Here is a 17953-nt window from a genome sequence, read left to right as displayed (position 1 = left end):
CAGTAGGTTTTGAGACTCGGGGTATGATGTATATTTCAGGATTTCTATAGGGGATCTTGTCCTTACGGAAGTGCTATTCAAAAAAAGCAGTAGTTTTCTGAGAATACCTGCGCATTAAGTTCAGGTATTACACTACATATATATATATATATATATATATATATATATATATATATATATATATATATATATATATATATATATATATATATGTATATGTATATATATATTTACAAATACACATTTTGGAATGTTACCTTAAACAGATACCGATGCTCGATGCTCAATCTTCTGTGACCAATTTCAATTGAAAATGCTCACCTATTGAGGTAAGAATAAAGAACTAAGTCTTTTTAAGAATCGCTTATTATATTTATTCATGTTTAAGTTATATGTTTAAATTCCTGTATTTAAATTCTGACTTGTTAAAAATTCCCATTTTTTTGTTTATCAATTATATTGAGAAGAAATGAAGAAACAAAAAAAAGGATTAGAAATAATGTCATGTTTTGTGTTGTTAGCATTGTAACAGGGAAGATTTTATCTATTTTTTTTTAATCGATCAAATCATGCAGAAAATTTTGGTGGAATGAGAGGGGGATGGAATTAATAATCAACAAACAACATAATATTGCAAAAACGAGAAGGAAAAACAAGGTGGCTTTTCTAAACTGTGTGGTTTGTTTTGAGTGAACGTTGATAATTATTGCTGAGGTTGTTATTGTTCTAACTATAAGCAATTAGTGTTCTCAGCGTGGAAGTATTTCTAATGAAGTCTGCTACAAATTGGAAAAAGCTCGTGTTATGTCTGTCGTAAAGTGAAAATTATTATATTATACGCGTGGGTTAGTTCACATGAATTAATTCATAATGATTACAAAAAGCCCAGACAGAATGAGACCATGAAAAAATATATAACCGCATATAAGATATATTTAAATGGCCAACCCGGTTTATTTATTTACACGAATATATGGGGAGAGAGAGAGAGAGAGAGAGAGGTGTTGTTTTTGTTTTAGACATTAGGTCAACATTTATTGGACAGACAGATCTGTAAGCGAAGGCATTTTTATAGTTGTGACCATCCTGTCTTTGACGGCGTTTTTGGAATAGCTGCCCCTTGAAGTTCCATAATTCATAAGAAATTGGGGGTGGACCCGTGCAGGTAGGGTGAGATCGAAGATGAAAAAAAGGGAGAAATCTGAATCGTTATACAGGAATATTTATATTTCTTTTAAAAATTACTATTTTCTTTTCCGATGAAGAATGGGATTTCGAGTGACAGCTATTCCAAAATTCCGCCTTGTTTTGCAGGATGACAGAATCCTCTATGTGCTTTATTGTCGGGTGTGGTCGGAAAGACATCGAGCTGTTATTTCTAGAAAAGTTAGCGACCGCGTAGAGGTTACTTAACTGGTTAGTGAGAAAATAAGCCAAATGACTTGCATAAGTCGCAAAATGCATCGACTGAGTAACGAACTCATGCAGCGGATATCTACATATGTATATATACACAAACACAATTAAATGCAATACTTATGAAATTTGTATTTTATTTAAATCTATTGTGTATACGGTTATGCGAACATGCAAAGAGCCATGTGGCTCCTCTGTGTGTGTAGTTATGTGGTGCAGTCGCTTTACGTTTCCATGCAGTAGGCATCCCTGAATATTAAACCATTTCCCTCTCTCGCCTGCTGTATTTGTACGTCTGTGGGTGTATTTGTGTGTATGTGTGTATATATATATATATATATATATATATATATATATATATATATATATGAGTTTGTTTACACACTCGAAGAAACGGGGAAAGATTCTCCACTGCGCTGCCACCCGATTGCTCGGAAAAAGCAACCAAATCTCCCTCAAATTATATGTATATATATACACACCACACGCCACCGGATTAAAAATCGAAGAGTAATGTAGTCATTGATGACACGTTGCCGATGGATGGAAAATCGTTGAACATAGATCTCGATCAGTAACAGAAACAAACAGATACACATGCATATCACCTCCATCTCTTCTTTCTGAAGAAAAACATTCGCACGCACCGTCATGCGTGCAAACATTCATTTAGTCATCCATACATGTTATGTGTGTATGAAGATACATATACGTACATCTACACATACACATACATATTTGTATGTGTGTGTGTGTGTGTATACACATGTATATATATCTGCATGTGTACATACATTTGAATATGTGCGTGTGTGTGTGTGTAAAAGCATGTATATTGATTTATGTATATGTGTGTGTATAGATGTTTGTGCGTGAGTATGTGTATCCGTATGTAGCTTTGTGAATATACTTTATCTATATTTATGTGACAATGTGCATGTATGTGTGTGTATCCACACACACGCATACATACGTACATCATCATCATTTAACGTCCATGTTCCATACTAGCATGGGTCGGACGGTTTCAGAGGAACCGATGAATCCAAGGCCTGCATCGTGCTTTCATTGTTTGCTCAGTGTAACAGTTTCTATAGTTGAATTCCCTTCCTTAATGCCAACCACTTTGCAGTGTGTACAACGTGCTTTTCCGTGGCACCGGCACAAGCGAGGTCGCTTATGCAGCTCGCAAGACTACTAACTTTGTAGGGGAAGAGGTGGTCGGAGGCCCTATGCCAGGGGACAGGGGTTTAAGTATGTTCTTTGTTGTACATGATTACTCACATTTAGAAGAGAGGCTGAGGATTGTTGGGTGGATCCACAAAGAGATAAATAATAATGACGAAATGTCCGGGAACAGAGAAACTAGGAGTGGTTAGGTTGCAGGAGTGTTTACGGGGTGAGCAAGAGATGGGGCGGGGAATGGGAGAAGGGAAGTAGTCATCAACTGTAAAGATTGGGCAGAGAGTGATGGATAAGGAGTAACGACGACCAGTGATGCGTGAATTGGGGAAGGTAAGAGGTATGTAGAAGAGAGCGATGAGGGCGGGAGAGAGAAGCAGGATAGTAATAGTAATATTAATGGTGATACGGTGGACAGGACGGGAGCGGAGGGAAAGAGAGAGAGAGAGACATGTGGTTGAGTAGGCTGCAGAAGTGGTGGAGAGAGGCAAGTATAGTGTACGATGAGAGATAATTTGGTTTAGCGGAGCTGATGGTAGTGGTAGGGGAATGAATCAGTGTAATGTTTGGGTGGAGAGAACAATATTAATGGACGGAGAATGGTTAACAAGTGACATGGTTCCGGGTAGCAAGAAAAAGTAAAGTGGTATCAACGGAGAGCTGTGGTGAGAGAGAGATGACAGGGGAGGGAGGAGGAATATGCAGAGGAAATTGGGAGAGGTACGCATTTATGCATATATGTACACACACAAACAAACACACAGAGTGCTTCCAGAACTCAAAACTCAAGTTTTGCCAAGGAGGGAGGGTCTTCTCAAGAACAATGTATAAACCAGTGTTCCTGGTCTCTTTGTCATTTTCTCTGAAAAATACGCACACACACACACACACACACACACACACACTGAGTGCTTCCAGAATCTCATTTTCATTGAGATAGATGTGTCTTGAGAACTGTGTCGCCAACCATCCTGGTCCTTTATAATCTCCCTTATGAGGCTGGAGGTCCTGGAATCGGCCTTCACCCTGTCATCCCATGTCTCACCCACTTATAAAAGCTTCAACTACATTAACTGATTAGTACTTCTATAAAGAAGCTGTCTGCATCCACATACATCAGATGTCCTTGCATATGGCATCCAATTCCTTTTATACCCAGCCTTTCTCTCAGCACAGTTTATACACTTACATTGCACATCCAATGGAGCATGATTACTTCATTCATTTGTAGTCTTCTCAAGTTAGCTACATTTCAATTAAGGCCCATGTCTCACTCCCATGCAGCATTGCAGTTCTAATGTAAGCATCATACAATCTGCCCTTCACTTTTAGGGAAAAGCCCTTTGTTGCCAGTAGATGTGTTGGCTCCCTGAACTTTCTGCAACCCATTCTTACTCTGGCTACTATACTTCCAGACAGTGCTAGATTAACCATTAAGTAAAATAATCATGTGTTTAGGTGGTTGGACATCACAAAAATGGTAAATGGTTTACAGCACAAAAGAAATCACTTTAAACTTGCTAAAATAATATTCAAAGTGGTTTATATGAGGGGAAATATAATTTCTAAGTGTTCATGGTATGTCAGAGTGAGGATCTGATCAAAGAATTTGCGATTAAAAAAAAGTAGGAGAAAACTTTTCAAATAAAGTTGAAGTATACAAAAATAGACATTATTTTCCATTTTAGTGTTAGCTCTGTTTGAAAAATAAAAATTTATACTCTTTTACTTGTTTCAGTCATTTGACTGCGGCCATGCTGGAGCACCGCCTTTAGTCGAGCAAATCAACCTCAGGACTTATTCTTTGTAAGCCCAGTACTTATTCTATCGGTCTCTTTTGCCAAATCACTAAGTTATGGGGATGTAAACACACCACCATCGGTTGTCAAGTGATGTTGGTGGGGACAAACACAGACACACAAACATATACACACACATGTATATATACATATATACGATGGGCTTCTTTCAGTTTCCGTCTACCAAATCCACTCACAAGGCTTTGGTCGGCCCAAGGCTATGATAGATGACACTTGCCCAAGGTGCCATGCAGTGGGACTGAACCCGGAACCATGTGGTTTATAAGCAAGCTACTTACCACACAGCCACTCCTATGCCTATATTAAAGTTTATTATTGTTTATGTTTTGAATTACATATATATATATATATATATATATATATATATATATATATATATATATATATATACCAGCACCAAGTTCTTTTAAGCGCTTAGGGCCTCTATGGGTCTTAATCCATCCTTAGAATTGCTCCAGTGTACATATCACAAAGAAAGCTTATGTTCTCTGCAAGCCTGTCTATAGCTTTCATTGAGTGCAGCATATGAAATTTATTCCTACACACCCTTTGCAGATCAAGCAATGTTCTTTCCTTTGTAGGTATGAGGGTTCTGTTTTCTTTCCTACTTAATAAAACCATCACCTTTGCTAAGTTAACTGTAAACATCCCAATTCCATATCACTGACCTTCCATATCCAGAATTAGCTGAGTGTGCATGCATATATATATATATATATATATATATATATATATATATATATGTATATTTTATTCCATATCAGCTACATTTAATGAGTGAATTGGTCACATAATCAGATTGTTACCAAACACTTCTTTGAATTGCTAGCATGAAACCGATTGGTAAGATTGGGCGTAACAGATATATAATACTGTACACTTCAGATAATATATATATATATGTACATATATATATATATATTGTGCAGGTAGCACGTAAAGAACACCATTTTGAGCGTGGCCGTTGCCAGTACCTCCTGACTGGCCTTTGTGCCGGTGTCACGTAAAAGCACCCACTACACTCTCGGAGCGGTTGGCATTAGAAAGGGCATCCAACTGTTGAAACTCTGCCAGATCAGATTGGAGCCTGGTGCAGCCTTCTGGTTCACCAGTCCTCAGTCAAATCGTCTTACCCATGCTAGCATGGAAAGCGGACGTTAAACGATGATGATGATGATATACTAACAGCTAAGCCCGGTTTCACCTGGTCAGAGAATGACACGAAGAGAAAAATGAAAACATAAAAAAAAAATTAATAAATAAGGGAAGAAGTGGACATGAAGTGTTGTTTGGGTGATGGATCTTGGTAGAAAAAAAAGAATGTCAGTCATGGTGAGTTAGTAAGGAGAGCAAAGCAAGACTGGACTTACTTGGGCTGGCAGGACGATGAAAAAATTGCGGAGTTGAAATTGGAGCAGTTGAAGTTGCTGTTGTTATCATTGGAGTGCCTCTTAGTTGACAACATTCTTCGTCTTTCCCTCGGGTGCACAAATGGAAAGACCATGGGGACAGCCAACGTACAGTTGTACGTGTGAGAATACTTGCTCTGTCAGATTCAAACCAACTACTTGCACTGATTGTCCCTGCGCCTTGTTGACTGTCATGGTAAAGCAGAGTTTGATGGGAAATTGCATCTGTTTAAACTTGTAGGTCGTATCGGAGGGAGTGAGGTACATGGGAGTTACATTTGTGAAATGTAGCCTTGGCCAAGAGGAATTATTGTCATCAGATGGCATCCAACAATCATTGCATGGTTTGACCTTCAACCTTAATACCATCCCATTAATGAGTCAGCAGTGGTGGCCATATGACTGACCAGCTTCTCACCGACCCAACAGCTTTCAGCTAACTTCCTCTCTCTTGCACCATAACAATATGTATTTTGTGTGTGTGTGTGTGTCTCTGTGTTATAGGATCAATCATGTGGACTCAGTTTCAATTCTACTGCATGGCATCTTGGGAAAATGTCACTTTCAATAACCTGGGCTCAACCTGTGCCTTGTGTATGAAATTGGGTAGATGGAATGCATTGAAGCACACTGGATGGACTGTAACTGTAATTCAAAGATCCAAACTTGCTCTGTGGAAACATGCTGATTCCACTTAAGAACTGCATTAAGAGTACCTGTGTCTGTGGAATACTCAGTCACTTGTAAGCTAATTCAATGAACTTAGCAATAGTTTAGTTGATTAGACAATTGAATGCTCATGGTTGAAAATTTTAATTGACATCTATTTATATAAGAGTGAATGTATGTATAATATATATATACTCTAATATCAAACATCAAGAATGAGTGGTCAGCACCTCATTGGTTGCATTTTCATCCAAAATGGAAACAAGTACCAACATTTTCATGTGGTATGCTTGAACAATTGTGAAGATCACTTCACATGAAACCATTGGTTGCCCTGTGTTATGCAAATTAACGCAAACTGTTAACTTAACCCAGAAATTTGTGGTCCCTCAAGAACCAGACAGAGATCTAACTGAAATGTCTCTGCCTCCTAGAGATAACCCTCCAAAACTAAAAGAAGAATCCTCTCAACTGTCTCGATCTCAAAGAATTCGGAAAGTTCCAGAAAAGCTTGCTCTATAATTTTTTTTTTTTTAGGTGGCAGTGAATGTTATGCAAATTGTGCTATGATTTGAGTGACTTCCCTTGATATAAAAGCATGTGCATTTGATGCTCAGAGAGAGAGAGAGAGAGTGGTCATTTTGAATAACATACATTGATTCGAGAATATCATGGATAACACTGTATGATGCCTTAGTGTTTTGGACTATGACTGGAAATTAGGTTCTTTGAACAAGGAATTACTGGTCATACATTGTTGACACACCATCGCTTACGACAGCGAGGGTTCCAGTTGATCCGATCAACAGAACAGCCTGCTCGTGAAATTAACGTGCAAGTGGCTGAGCACTCCACAGACACGTGTATCCTTAACGTAGTTCTCGGGGAGATTCAGCGTGACACAGTGTAACAAGGCTGGTCCTTTGAAATACAGGCACAACAGAAACAGGAAGTAAGAGTAAGAGAAAGTTGTGGTGAAAGAGTACAGCAGGGTTCGCCACCATCCTCTGCCAGAGCCTCGTGGAGCTTTAGGTATTTTCGCTCAATAAACACTCACAACACCCGGTCTGGGAATCGAAACCGCGATCCTATGACCGCGAGTCCGCTGCCCTAACCACTGGGTCATTGCGCATCCACACTGGTCATACATAACACCCTGTTAACCCACAAATAAAAAAAGAAGTGTGTGTGTGTACACACATATATATAGGTGCAGGCATGGCTGTGCGGTAAAAAGTTTGCTTCTCAATCTTATGGTTCCAAGTTCAGTCCCACTGCAAGGCGCCTTGGCCAAGTATCTTCTACTATAGTCCTGGTCCAACCAAAGCCTTATTGGTGGATTTGGTAGCCAGAAACAGGAAGCCTATGTATATATCATCATTATCAACATCATCGTCATCGTTTAACGTCTGTTTTCCATGCTGGCATGGGTTGGACATTTTAACTGGAGTCTGGGAAGACAGGAGATCTATGTGTGTGTGTGTGTATTCTTTGTATTTTTTTTACATGTTTCAGTCATTTGGTTGTGGCCATGCTGGAGCACCGCCTTAAAGGGATTTAGTAAAACAAATCAACCCCAGGACTTATTCTTTGTAAGCCTAGTACTTATTCTATCGGTCTCTTTTGCTGAACTGCTAAGTTATGGGGATGTAAACACACCAACATCAGTTGTCAAGCGATGGTGTGGAGGACAAGCACAGACACACACATACACACATATATATACATATACACACACGACGGACTTCTTTCAGTTTCCGTCTACCAAACTCGCTCACAAAGCTTTAGTCAGCCTGAGACTATAGCAGAAGACACTTGCCCAAGGTATCACACAGTGGAACTGAACCAGGAATCATGTGGCTGGGAATCACAGTACATACGCCTCTAGCACTGTGCAACTCTCTGTCAACACAATGGAATTTGAACTCAGTTCATAGCAACAGGTAAAATACTGCGAAGCATTTTGCCCTGTATGCTAACGATTCTGCCAGCTCACTACCTTAATAATAATAATAATAATAATAATAATAATAATAATAATAATAATAATCCTTTCTACTATAGGTACAATGCCTGAATTTTGGGGGAGGAGGTATGTCGATTACATCGACCCCAGTACGCAACTGGTACTGAATTTATCGACCCCCCTAAAGGATGAAAGGCAAAATCGACCTTGGTGGAATTTGAATTCAGAACGTAAAGACGAATGAAATACCGCTAAGCATTTCTGCCAGCTCCTTTCGACTAATCCCTTCTACTAAAGGTACAAAGCCTGAAATTTGTGGGGAAGGGACTAGTTGCTGACATCAAACCCCAGTATGCAACTGGTACTTAATTGATCAACCCCAAAAGGATGAAAGGCAAAGTCAACCTCAGCAGAATTTGAACTCAAAACATGAAGATGAATGAAATACCGTTAAGCAATTCGCCCTGTGTACTAACGATTCTGCCAACTCACTGTCTTAATAATGATAATGATAATGATAATGATAATGATAATGATAATGATCACAAACGTGGCAGAATAAAAAAACTATTTGGTTCCCAACCACATGATTCCAGGTTCAGTTCCACTGCATGGCACCTTGGGCAAGTGTCTTCTACTATATCCACGGGTCAACCAAAGCCTTGTGAGTGGATTTGGCAGGCAGAAACCTAAAAATACCTGTCACGCGCACGCGCGTTCATGTGTCATCTCCGCTTGACAAACGGTGTTTGATTACGTCACCCTAACTTAGTGGTTGGGCAAAAAGAGGTCGATAGAATAAGTATCAGACTAAACACTTCAAGGTGGTTCCCCAGCATGGCTGCAGTCCAATGACTACAACCAGTGAAAGGCGTGAAAGAAAGATAAATAATAATTCTTTTTACTGTAGGCAGAAGAGCAGAGAATTGGAGGGAAGGGGATGAGTCATTTACATTGTCCCCAGTATTCAACTGGTACATATTTTATCGATCCCAAAAGGATAAAGGACAGAGCTGACCTCGGCGGAATTTGAACCCAGAACGTAAAGAACCAAAGGAAATGTCACTAAGCATTTTCACCGACTATCGCGGGTGTTACGTTCCAAAAGCCACTTGCGATTGGTAAAATTCCGCAAAGTAGAAACAGTACTGTACTGTATATACTCTCTTTTACTTGTTTCAGTCATTTGACTGTGGCCATGCTGGAGCACCGCCTTTGGTCAAGCAAATCGATCCCAGTACTTATTCTTTGGATGCCTAGTACTTATTCTATCAGTCTCTCTTGCCGAACCGCTAAGTTACGGGGACGTAAACACACCACCATCGGTTGTCAAGCGATGTTGGGGGACAAACACAGACACACAAACATATACACACACATATATACATATACATATATACGACGGGCTTCTTTCAGTTTCCGTCTACCAAATCCACTCACAAGGCTTTGGTCGACTTGAGGCTGTAGTAGAAGACACTTACCCAAGGTGCCACGCAGTGGGAATGAACCCGGAACCATGTGGTTGGTAAGCAAGCTACTTACCACACAGCCACTCCTTTTATTCTTTTTATAATTTGTATATATTTATTTTATTATAAATGCAAAGCAACACCAGGGAGGAATCGACTTAAGTCTAAATAATAAACCACGGTAGGTGAACAGCGATATAGTCAGGGATTACTGTACATACGTAAATAAATAAATATTTCGTTTTTGTATTTGGTTCGCAAGATTCTTAATGTGAATTCGTGTTCTGAAACAAATTTTGTTTTGTGTCTGAGGAGAGTCATACTGCTTTAATGCCATAGGATGTAACACACTTACTGGTTCAATTCCCACTCATTTATTATTTATATTTTTTCATTCCCAAAACTTTTGCTGCTTTTGCAACCCTTGTCAATTGTATGTTGACTCTCAGCAAAAGCAACGAAAACTTTGGAAAAAATATAAATAATAAATGAGTGGAAATTGAACCGGTGCGTGTGTTAGATATCAAGGTTGTATGACACTCCTTAGACACAACTAAATAAATATCAAAACTGAAAAAGGCCCTCTGAAATAGCTGCGGCATGAGTTAGCCTCTAATATTATGCTGAGATGCAGAGCTATGGAAATTACACTAATATCTTAATGATAGTTTCAAATTTTGGTACAGAGGGTAAATGAAGTCAGTTACAGCGACTCCAGTACTCGACTGATACTTAATTACTGACTCCTGAAAGGATGTAAATCGAGCTCGGTGGAACTTGAACTCAGAATGTAAACACGGACAAAATGCCGGTAAGCATTTTGTCCGACGTGCTAAAAATTTTGCCAGCTTGTCAATGGATTGTCGCTACTTGGATCATAAACATTAACATCAGGCATACAAAAATAGTGAAGACAAATCAGAGAGTTCAACGTGTCCCAGACTGTCACACAGGAGGTCAGCTAAGAAGTGGTATGTTATTTATAGCCTGGTCATCGAATCTGTGAGTCGCCTCTGTTCGTTCAGCGATTACCTACGTGCTATATGGGTACTCATATGTAGAACAGCATTGTGTAATAGCGTGCGAATTACTAGTGATGTGACTGCTATTTTTAGCGGGTCGAGCGACTACGTGTAGGTTCGCGACCCTATAAAAAGTGAAATTGATAAGTGAAAAACAAAACGTTACTAGCGCCCAACTATCTGTACATTTCGTCATTTCTAACAGCTCATTGCTTATACAGATTACATTTCCCTTCTTTCCTGCTTAATCTTCTATAGACAGGCATCATCTTCCTCGTACAACCTCAACACTTCACCGCCGGACCTCCACTCCCGTGACCTTGAAAACAGCCTAGTCACTTTCAGTTGCACAGGCAAAATAGCTCCACTTACACACACACACGCGCACTGTTATGTGCATTAACGTAATGTGTAAGCAGGGTGCCGTGTTGCACCACACCCTGTCTACAAAGTGAACAAGCCAACTAAAACCCTCGAATTAGCTAAAAGGTCTCTTTGATAATCTCCCATGATAACACTTCCAGCCATCCACATAACCAAAATTGGCTAATACCAGTTGTACAGAAAAGAATCTCAGGACCCAGGATGGGTGGGCTAATACACGGATCTTTGGGGTTTGACGGGCAACACTTGTTTTCTTAACGAAACACTTTCACACTTGGGACACTGGTAGAATGTGTCATATAAAATGACTTCTTCTCTTAACCTTCTTAACAAAAAATTGTACATCGCAAGTTATTTCATGTTAAAGTTGTCGTATTTCTGTAATTTCAACCAACCACTGACGTCTATTCAGCTGAATATAGTTACTGCTGTTCGGTGTCAAGTGTGTTATTCCCTGTTTAATTATATCATTATTCCCTAGTAAGAGTTTAGGGTTAGGGTTAGGGTTGGGGTTAGGGTTATGAGTTATAGAGTTAGAGTTAAGGTTATGGCAAAAATAATCATAACCCTAACCGTAATCCTAAAACTAACCCTAACTCTAAAACCCGAACCCTAACCCTAAAACCCTGAAGCTAAAACCAGTACAAACGCACGAACGATGTCATAAATAAGAGTAACACGGGTAGTTGTTGTTGACAAACAACGGGACTAATTTTATTCAAGGGAAAAGATCCCATGACACCGTTACGGCATTAATTGTTTTCACCTCAATAGACGTCAGTGATTGGTTGAAATTACCGAAATACGACAATTTTTTACATAAAATAACTTCGAATACAAAATTTTTTATCTGTTCTATACCACAAAATATACAAACAGAAATTATTTTATTCTTCATAAAATGTAGAATCTCAGCAAAATTCGAAGATAAATGTCGTGAAAGGCGGAAAGAAGAAGTCAAACCCGGAAGCAAAGTGAAATGATGTCACATCAAGAAGCCGGGCATTCGAACAGCGCGTCCAGGTCAACTGTGTTAGTATGGTTGTGGTCATCTTTCTTCCTGACCCACGTTGCGTCTTCCACCTCAACACCTATTTGCAGAATGACTCCTATTGCTATATTCCTTACATCGTACCATACAATCCTTTTTATTTTATTTTATACACATACCACATGCCCTTCGCATGACCCTCCGCTCTCACTCTCTCCAAGACATCTTACATTACTGTAATTGTCTTCTCTCCCACTTTATCACTCCGGTTCACTCCTTCAGCTCGCTTCTTGATGTAGCTACATGCCGTTCGGAGCCATCTTGCAACAGGGTAGTGTCCCACCAGTTTTCCACATATCGAGAACCGTTCTCGCCTATTCATATCCTGGTGCAAGTCTGAGGTCTCAGAGCTTGAGTACCAGCGCCGTGCCTCCTCATATAGCCTCCGGTGGTTTCGTTGTCAATCCGAACCTCCTCAGATTACCCATGATTTCCTCTGCTGATGTCACATTATCTACCAGGATGTCATCAGTATACGAACTAGTGCCTGCTCCACTCTGACCTATTTCCTCCAAATCGCCTTGAGAGCCTTCGCCTGGTTTTTGAGGCTATATTCAAACCAAAACTCAACCGATTCAGTACGTTCTGCCCGTCTTCCTCACTAACTGGTACTTCCACAAATTCTCAAACACGCTAAACTGCAGATAGACGACTTGAAGTCAACGATTATAGTCACTCCTATCATTCGCCTCCACTCCCGCAGGGTTTCCCCTCACATGCGTCAGCAGGACGATTATGTGAACATTGTTCGAAAATAATTGTTCGAAAATAATTGTTCGAAAACAATTATTCGAATGGAAAATTGTATGATTGAAAATTATGCAAAAGGACAATTATACGAAATGTTAATTATTCTTTTTTTTAAATTTTATTTAAACAAAAATGATAAAATTAAAAATCAAGTACACAAATGATATTTATTTCGAATAACTGTTTTTGAATAATTGTTTTCGAATGATTTTCATGATACGTGACAGAACACATGCTCGTTCAACTCATGAAAATCTGGCACAGGTCGAACTTGTTCTTTGTCGGATGGACTACACTCATCATCGCCAATACATCACTCATCACCTCCTCTTCTCACGGTATCAAAATACTCTTCTCTTAGAGGCGTAGCCAAGTTCTAAAGCTAACGGAAGCGAGTACATGAAAAAAAGGCACCGTGACACACATCAAACAAATTTTAACTCATTTGTCTTACACGAAATATTTCATCATTTATACGTAAATTGTATTCTACATTCATCAATGTTTCAGTAGCAATATCTTTTGTGTATGAAACTTGCAACTACTGATATAGGTGTGGCGTGAAAAAGATGAAATTCCACGGGATCATCCTGTCTCAAGAGGTTATGACGTCAGGGTTTGTTTTGGCTCTTCAGATGTCAGTGGTGCCAATACATCACAAGAGATTCAACAGACAGTTCAAACACACGGGAGGTTGATCAAATTAACTAATGACACAAGAAAATTCTTCCAAAATAATGCGATTATCAATAAAGAGAGAGACTCGTTTGACTTTTATCAGACAAATGAACGAGTGTTGTAGAAAATTGTTGAAAAGGCGCCAATTTTGAAAAATGTATTCGGAGAGGTGGTCGCTCCCCTTTCTTCCCTATTAGTTATGCCATTGTTTCCTCTATCTATCTGCCCACCTCTCTTTCGTACCCGTCCCTAACTTCTTTCAGAGTGTGCTCGTAGCAACAACTCCTGTTTCTCAGTTTGTGCGGAGTTTCTCAGTTTGTTCTTCTTTCCAAAAATACTACTGTCCATCTTTAGCTGTCGAACTCAGCACAGAAGTCCCCGTCTTCAATATTGTCTGCAGTATTCCCTCTCTCGAACGGCAACCTGTTACTCCTACAGCCTTCTTTCTCCGCTTCACGCTCACAGCACGCGGCATTATAGTCACCAAATTCCACTTCTCCTCTGGCCAACTGTCACGCCGCCCAAGCGTACAATCACGTCCGTTCTCAACACTACATCGACGCCGTCCCCTATACCTCCAGTTCCACTTCGCTAACGACCCGACACCTGACCTCCCTATCATCCACTGCACTGAGGCTAGTATTTCCTCTCAACCATTTTTATAGTTACCAGGACTGTTCGACAAGGACTCATGCTTCTCTTGCCCCCACCAGAACCCTTATTACAGGCAATGAACGGTAGAACGCCTTTAATCGGTCGTGGGGGGGGGGGATAGCGGCACAGTAATTCCCCTCTCTTTGTTTCCCTGGTACTTTTCGATTATCTCAACCCCATTAAAAAATTGCCATTAAAGTATTGAGTTTATGTGGTGACAAGAGATTGGATTAAACGAGTTAGATCCTTTTGATTCAATACTTCAACAAATTATTGACTTTTGGCCTCCTTAATACGAATGGTATGATTTGGTATAAAAATGTTATCAGATTCAATAAGACGTTTATTTTTTTCGCTTTTCATGTTTATTGATTTTTCGTTTTTTCTTTTTGTTTTATTGAGGGTTAAACAATTTTTTTTAGTTGGGGAAGATAGCCCAATGTTTTAATGGGAGTTAGATAACCAAAAGTACCATGTGCGGATCCTGACACCTAAAGCACGGTCCGTTTGGCGTCCATCTCACTACACTAGTTGCCTCTTTATCCTATCCGTATTTGCCGTCATCTTCGCCGCGACATTGCATGTCGTTCTGTGGACAACACTTGTATCTTGTTCACTAGATCGCTCTCTGACATCGTGTTAATGTCCATCATATGTTCCAACCCCCACCCCAACCCATTCTTCATTTTAAACTTTTTTCAGAAATTTTTTTATTTTTTCAAAATATGCGGAAAAATACGGAGATTATGATTCGGAAAAAAATTTCAAAACAATTTAGTAAAATTTTTTTTCACAATTTTTTTTTGTCAATATATGCGGAAAAATACGGAGATGATTCTGAAAAAAAAAAATTCAAAAAATTTTTGTAAAATTTTTATTTTCACAATTTTAATTTTTTTTTTTTTTTGTCAAAATATGCGGGAAAATATGGAGATTATGATTCTGAAAAAAATTTCAAAAAATTTTTGTAAAATTTTATTTCACAATTTTTTTTTACTAAAATATGCGGTAAAATATAGAGATTCAAAAAATTTTTCTAGGGTTAGGCTTACGGAAAGAAGTGAAAAATGAAGAATTGAGGAGGGGGAGTAAAGGAGCGGCAAAAAATTTCAAAATTCCGATTTTTGGTAATTTTCTGGAATCTCTGTATCCGAAAACGTGGGTTTTTGACAAAAAATAAAGTTGAAAAAGAAAACAATAATTTGCGAGAAAATGGTGGAAGTGGGGACGGGAGGAAGTCTTTCCTCAAATTTTCCTAGTGAAGAACAAAATGTCACTTGTTCAACGTTCTCCCTGTTCTCCCGACTTGGCACCACCTGACTTCTAGCTCTTCCAATAACTGAATACCACGCTGAAAGGGAAGCAATTTGAGTCCCGAGAGGAAATTATAAGAACCAAGGCGGAACTCCATAGCATTCCAGAGTATGTAAACTTCCAAGAGAAATATTGAAGGCGATTAGATAAAATCTGTGATATGTACTTTTTTTTTTTATGCCCGACGGTCAGGTACTTTTTTGAACGCACTCGAACCAAAATAGCTTGTAACAAGAAGGCAAAAAATGGAAAAGCTGAACAGTGAATTCAGCTTCGCTTCATGGAAATTGGCAAAACTCGACTGTTGTACATACACTTGTACTCATTCCTAACCTCTGGACGATCTCTTCCTCACGTCTGTCGCTTTCGATATCCTGACAAAGAAAAACGTTAATCGAATGCCCCATCACCTGACCTGACGTCACTTCTCCACGCTTCCCGTTCCGACATATTACATGTTTCTAGTGGTGTTGCTGATATGAAAATAAAATGTCTCAGACTACATTTCAAAGAGGGAACCATTACAGTTCATTCCTCAACATGTTCCCACGTGAGGGATTCTATGTCAGTTTTCCAATCAGGGTTTCTCTGGAACTATAGGGTCCCGAGAGAACTCGCACGAGGTTACTACGAGAAATGGCGATAAGTAGGCTAACTACGTGCAAATATATTAGTGAATCATTTTCTTGCTTAGATATCAATTTTATTTTACACGCACGATATCTTTTACATGCTTCAGTCATTGCTTGAAGGATTTTAGTTGAACGAATTGCCCCCTAGTACTTATTTTTTAAGCCGTGTACTTATTCTATCGGTGTCCTTTGCCGAACCGCTAATTTACAGAAACGTAAACAAACCAACGCTGCTTGTCAACACACACACATAATACACTCAAAAAAATTTTTTTTGAGTAATAATATTTTATGCAGTCGTTGATTATGGCCTGTCAGAAAACGACCGTTAGTTTCACGTCTATCGTACCTGCTGGTCAGAAGCACATAACCCTGGTCATCAAATCTGATGAATCGTCCATATTGCCAAGTGTAATAATAGAAGTGAAACCAATGGTAGCTTTCTGACTGGACATAACCAACGACTACATACATACATACATGCGCGCGCGCGTGTGTTATGTGTGTGTGTGTGATATTTTTGAACAAGTAGAAAGTAGCCATTACTAATTACTAAGAAGATTATAGATTAAACTGACCATCCATTTGCATATGCGTATAGTCATTCGGTATCTATTCAATACTCTCAAATATAATCACACACACACACACACACACACACACACACACACACACACACATATATATATATATATATATATATATATATATATATATATATATATATATATATATATATGTTTATATAATTCAATAATAGGATAAAGTCATTGTAAGAATTTATCAAGTAGTTAGCGTGAAAAAACCTCATAAGGGAAAAATCCATCATTTATTCCCTATAAATATATTTATTTATATAAGGGCATTACTATACATAAATGCCTCACGGTAAGAGGGACTCTAAAGTCAAACTACCATATTATTTATTATGTGTTTATTATGGTAGTTTGACTTTAGAGTCCCTCTTAGCGTGAGGCATTTATGTATTGTAATGCCCTTATACATATATATATATATATATGTATATATATATCATGGACTCTCGTCGTTAGACAACGTATGGGGATTCGGCAATTTCTTGCCGAACAGCCACACAGATGATTTGTTTATGGTGATCAAATGTTTGTGTTCACTTAAACTCACTCACTCCATTAAATTGACATTACCTGTACAGGTGCACCGTGTGTCACATGTCAGATGATGAAGTGTTTTGCTCAAGAAGGCAACGTAACACCCGGTCTGGGAATCGAACCCACGATCTTGTAATTGTGAGTACAACACCCTAACCACTAAGTCATGCGCCTTCACACACACATTCATATATAGTTGAAGTTTACAGAAAAAAAAGTCGAAGACAGGTGTATGAACAACAAGCAGGTGTATTAGTTTGACGGTTCGAGAAAATGAAAAAGTCTTTAACATTTTGAGCCTACGCTCTTCAACAGAAAGGAATAAGAGAAAATAAACAGAGAGAAAGAAAAAAAAAACAGGCATAGCTGTGTGGTAAGAAGCTTGCTTCCCAACCACATGGTTCCAG

General features: G+C 38.9%; 1 protein-coding gene across 1 annotated transcript in view; it reads left to right on the top strand.

Moving 5' to 3' along the window:
• Positions 1–250: 250 nt before the first annotated feature.
• LOC106877586 (uncharacterized) overlaps positions 251–17953 on the top strand; it is a 339290-nt gene continuing 321587 nt past the window's right edge. Inside the window, exon 1 of the mRNA XM_089365484.1 lies at positions 251–329. The gene's annotated coding sequence lies outside the window, so the exon portion shown is untranslated. The remainder of the gene's footprint in view (positions 330–17953) is intronic.

Source organism: Octopus bimaculoides, chromosome Z (assembly GCF_046866305.1).
Source record: "Octopus bimaculoides isolate indiv1 chromosome Z, ASM4686630v1, whole genome shotgun sequence".
Lineage (NCBI taxonomy): Eukaryota > Metazoa > Mollusca > Cephalopoda > Octopoda > Octopodidae > Octopus > Octopus bimaculoides.
The sequence above is the reverse complement of the archived record's forward strand: the minus strand, read 5'-3'. Positions and strand labels throughout refer to the sequence as shown.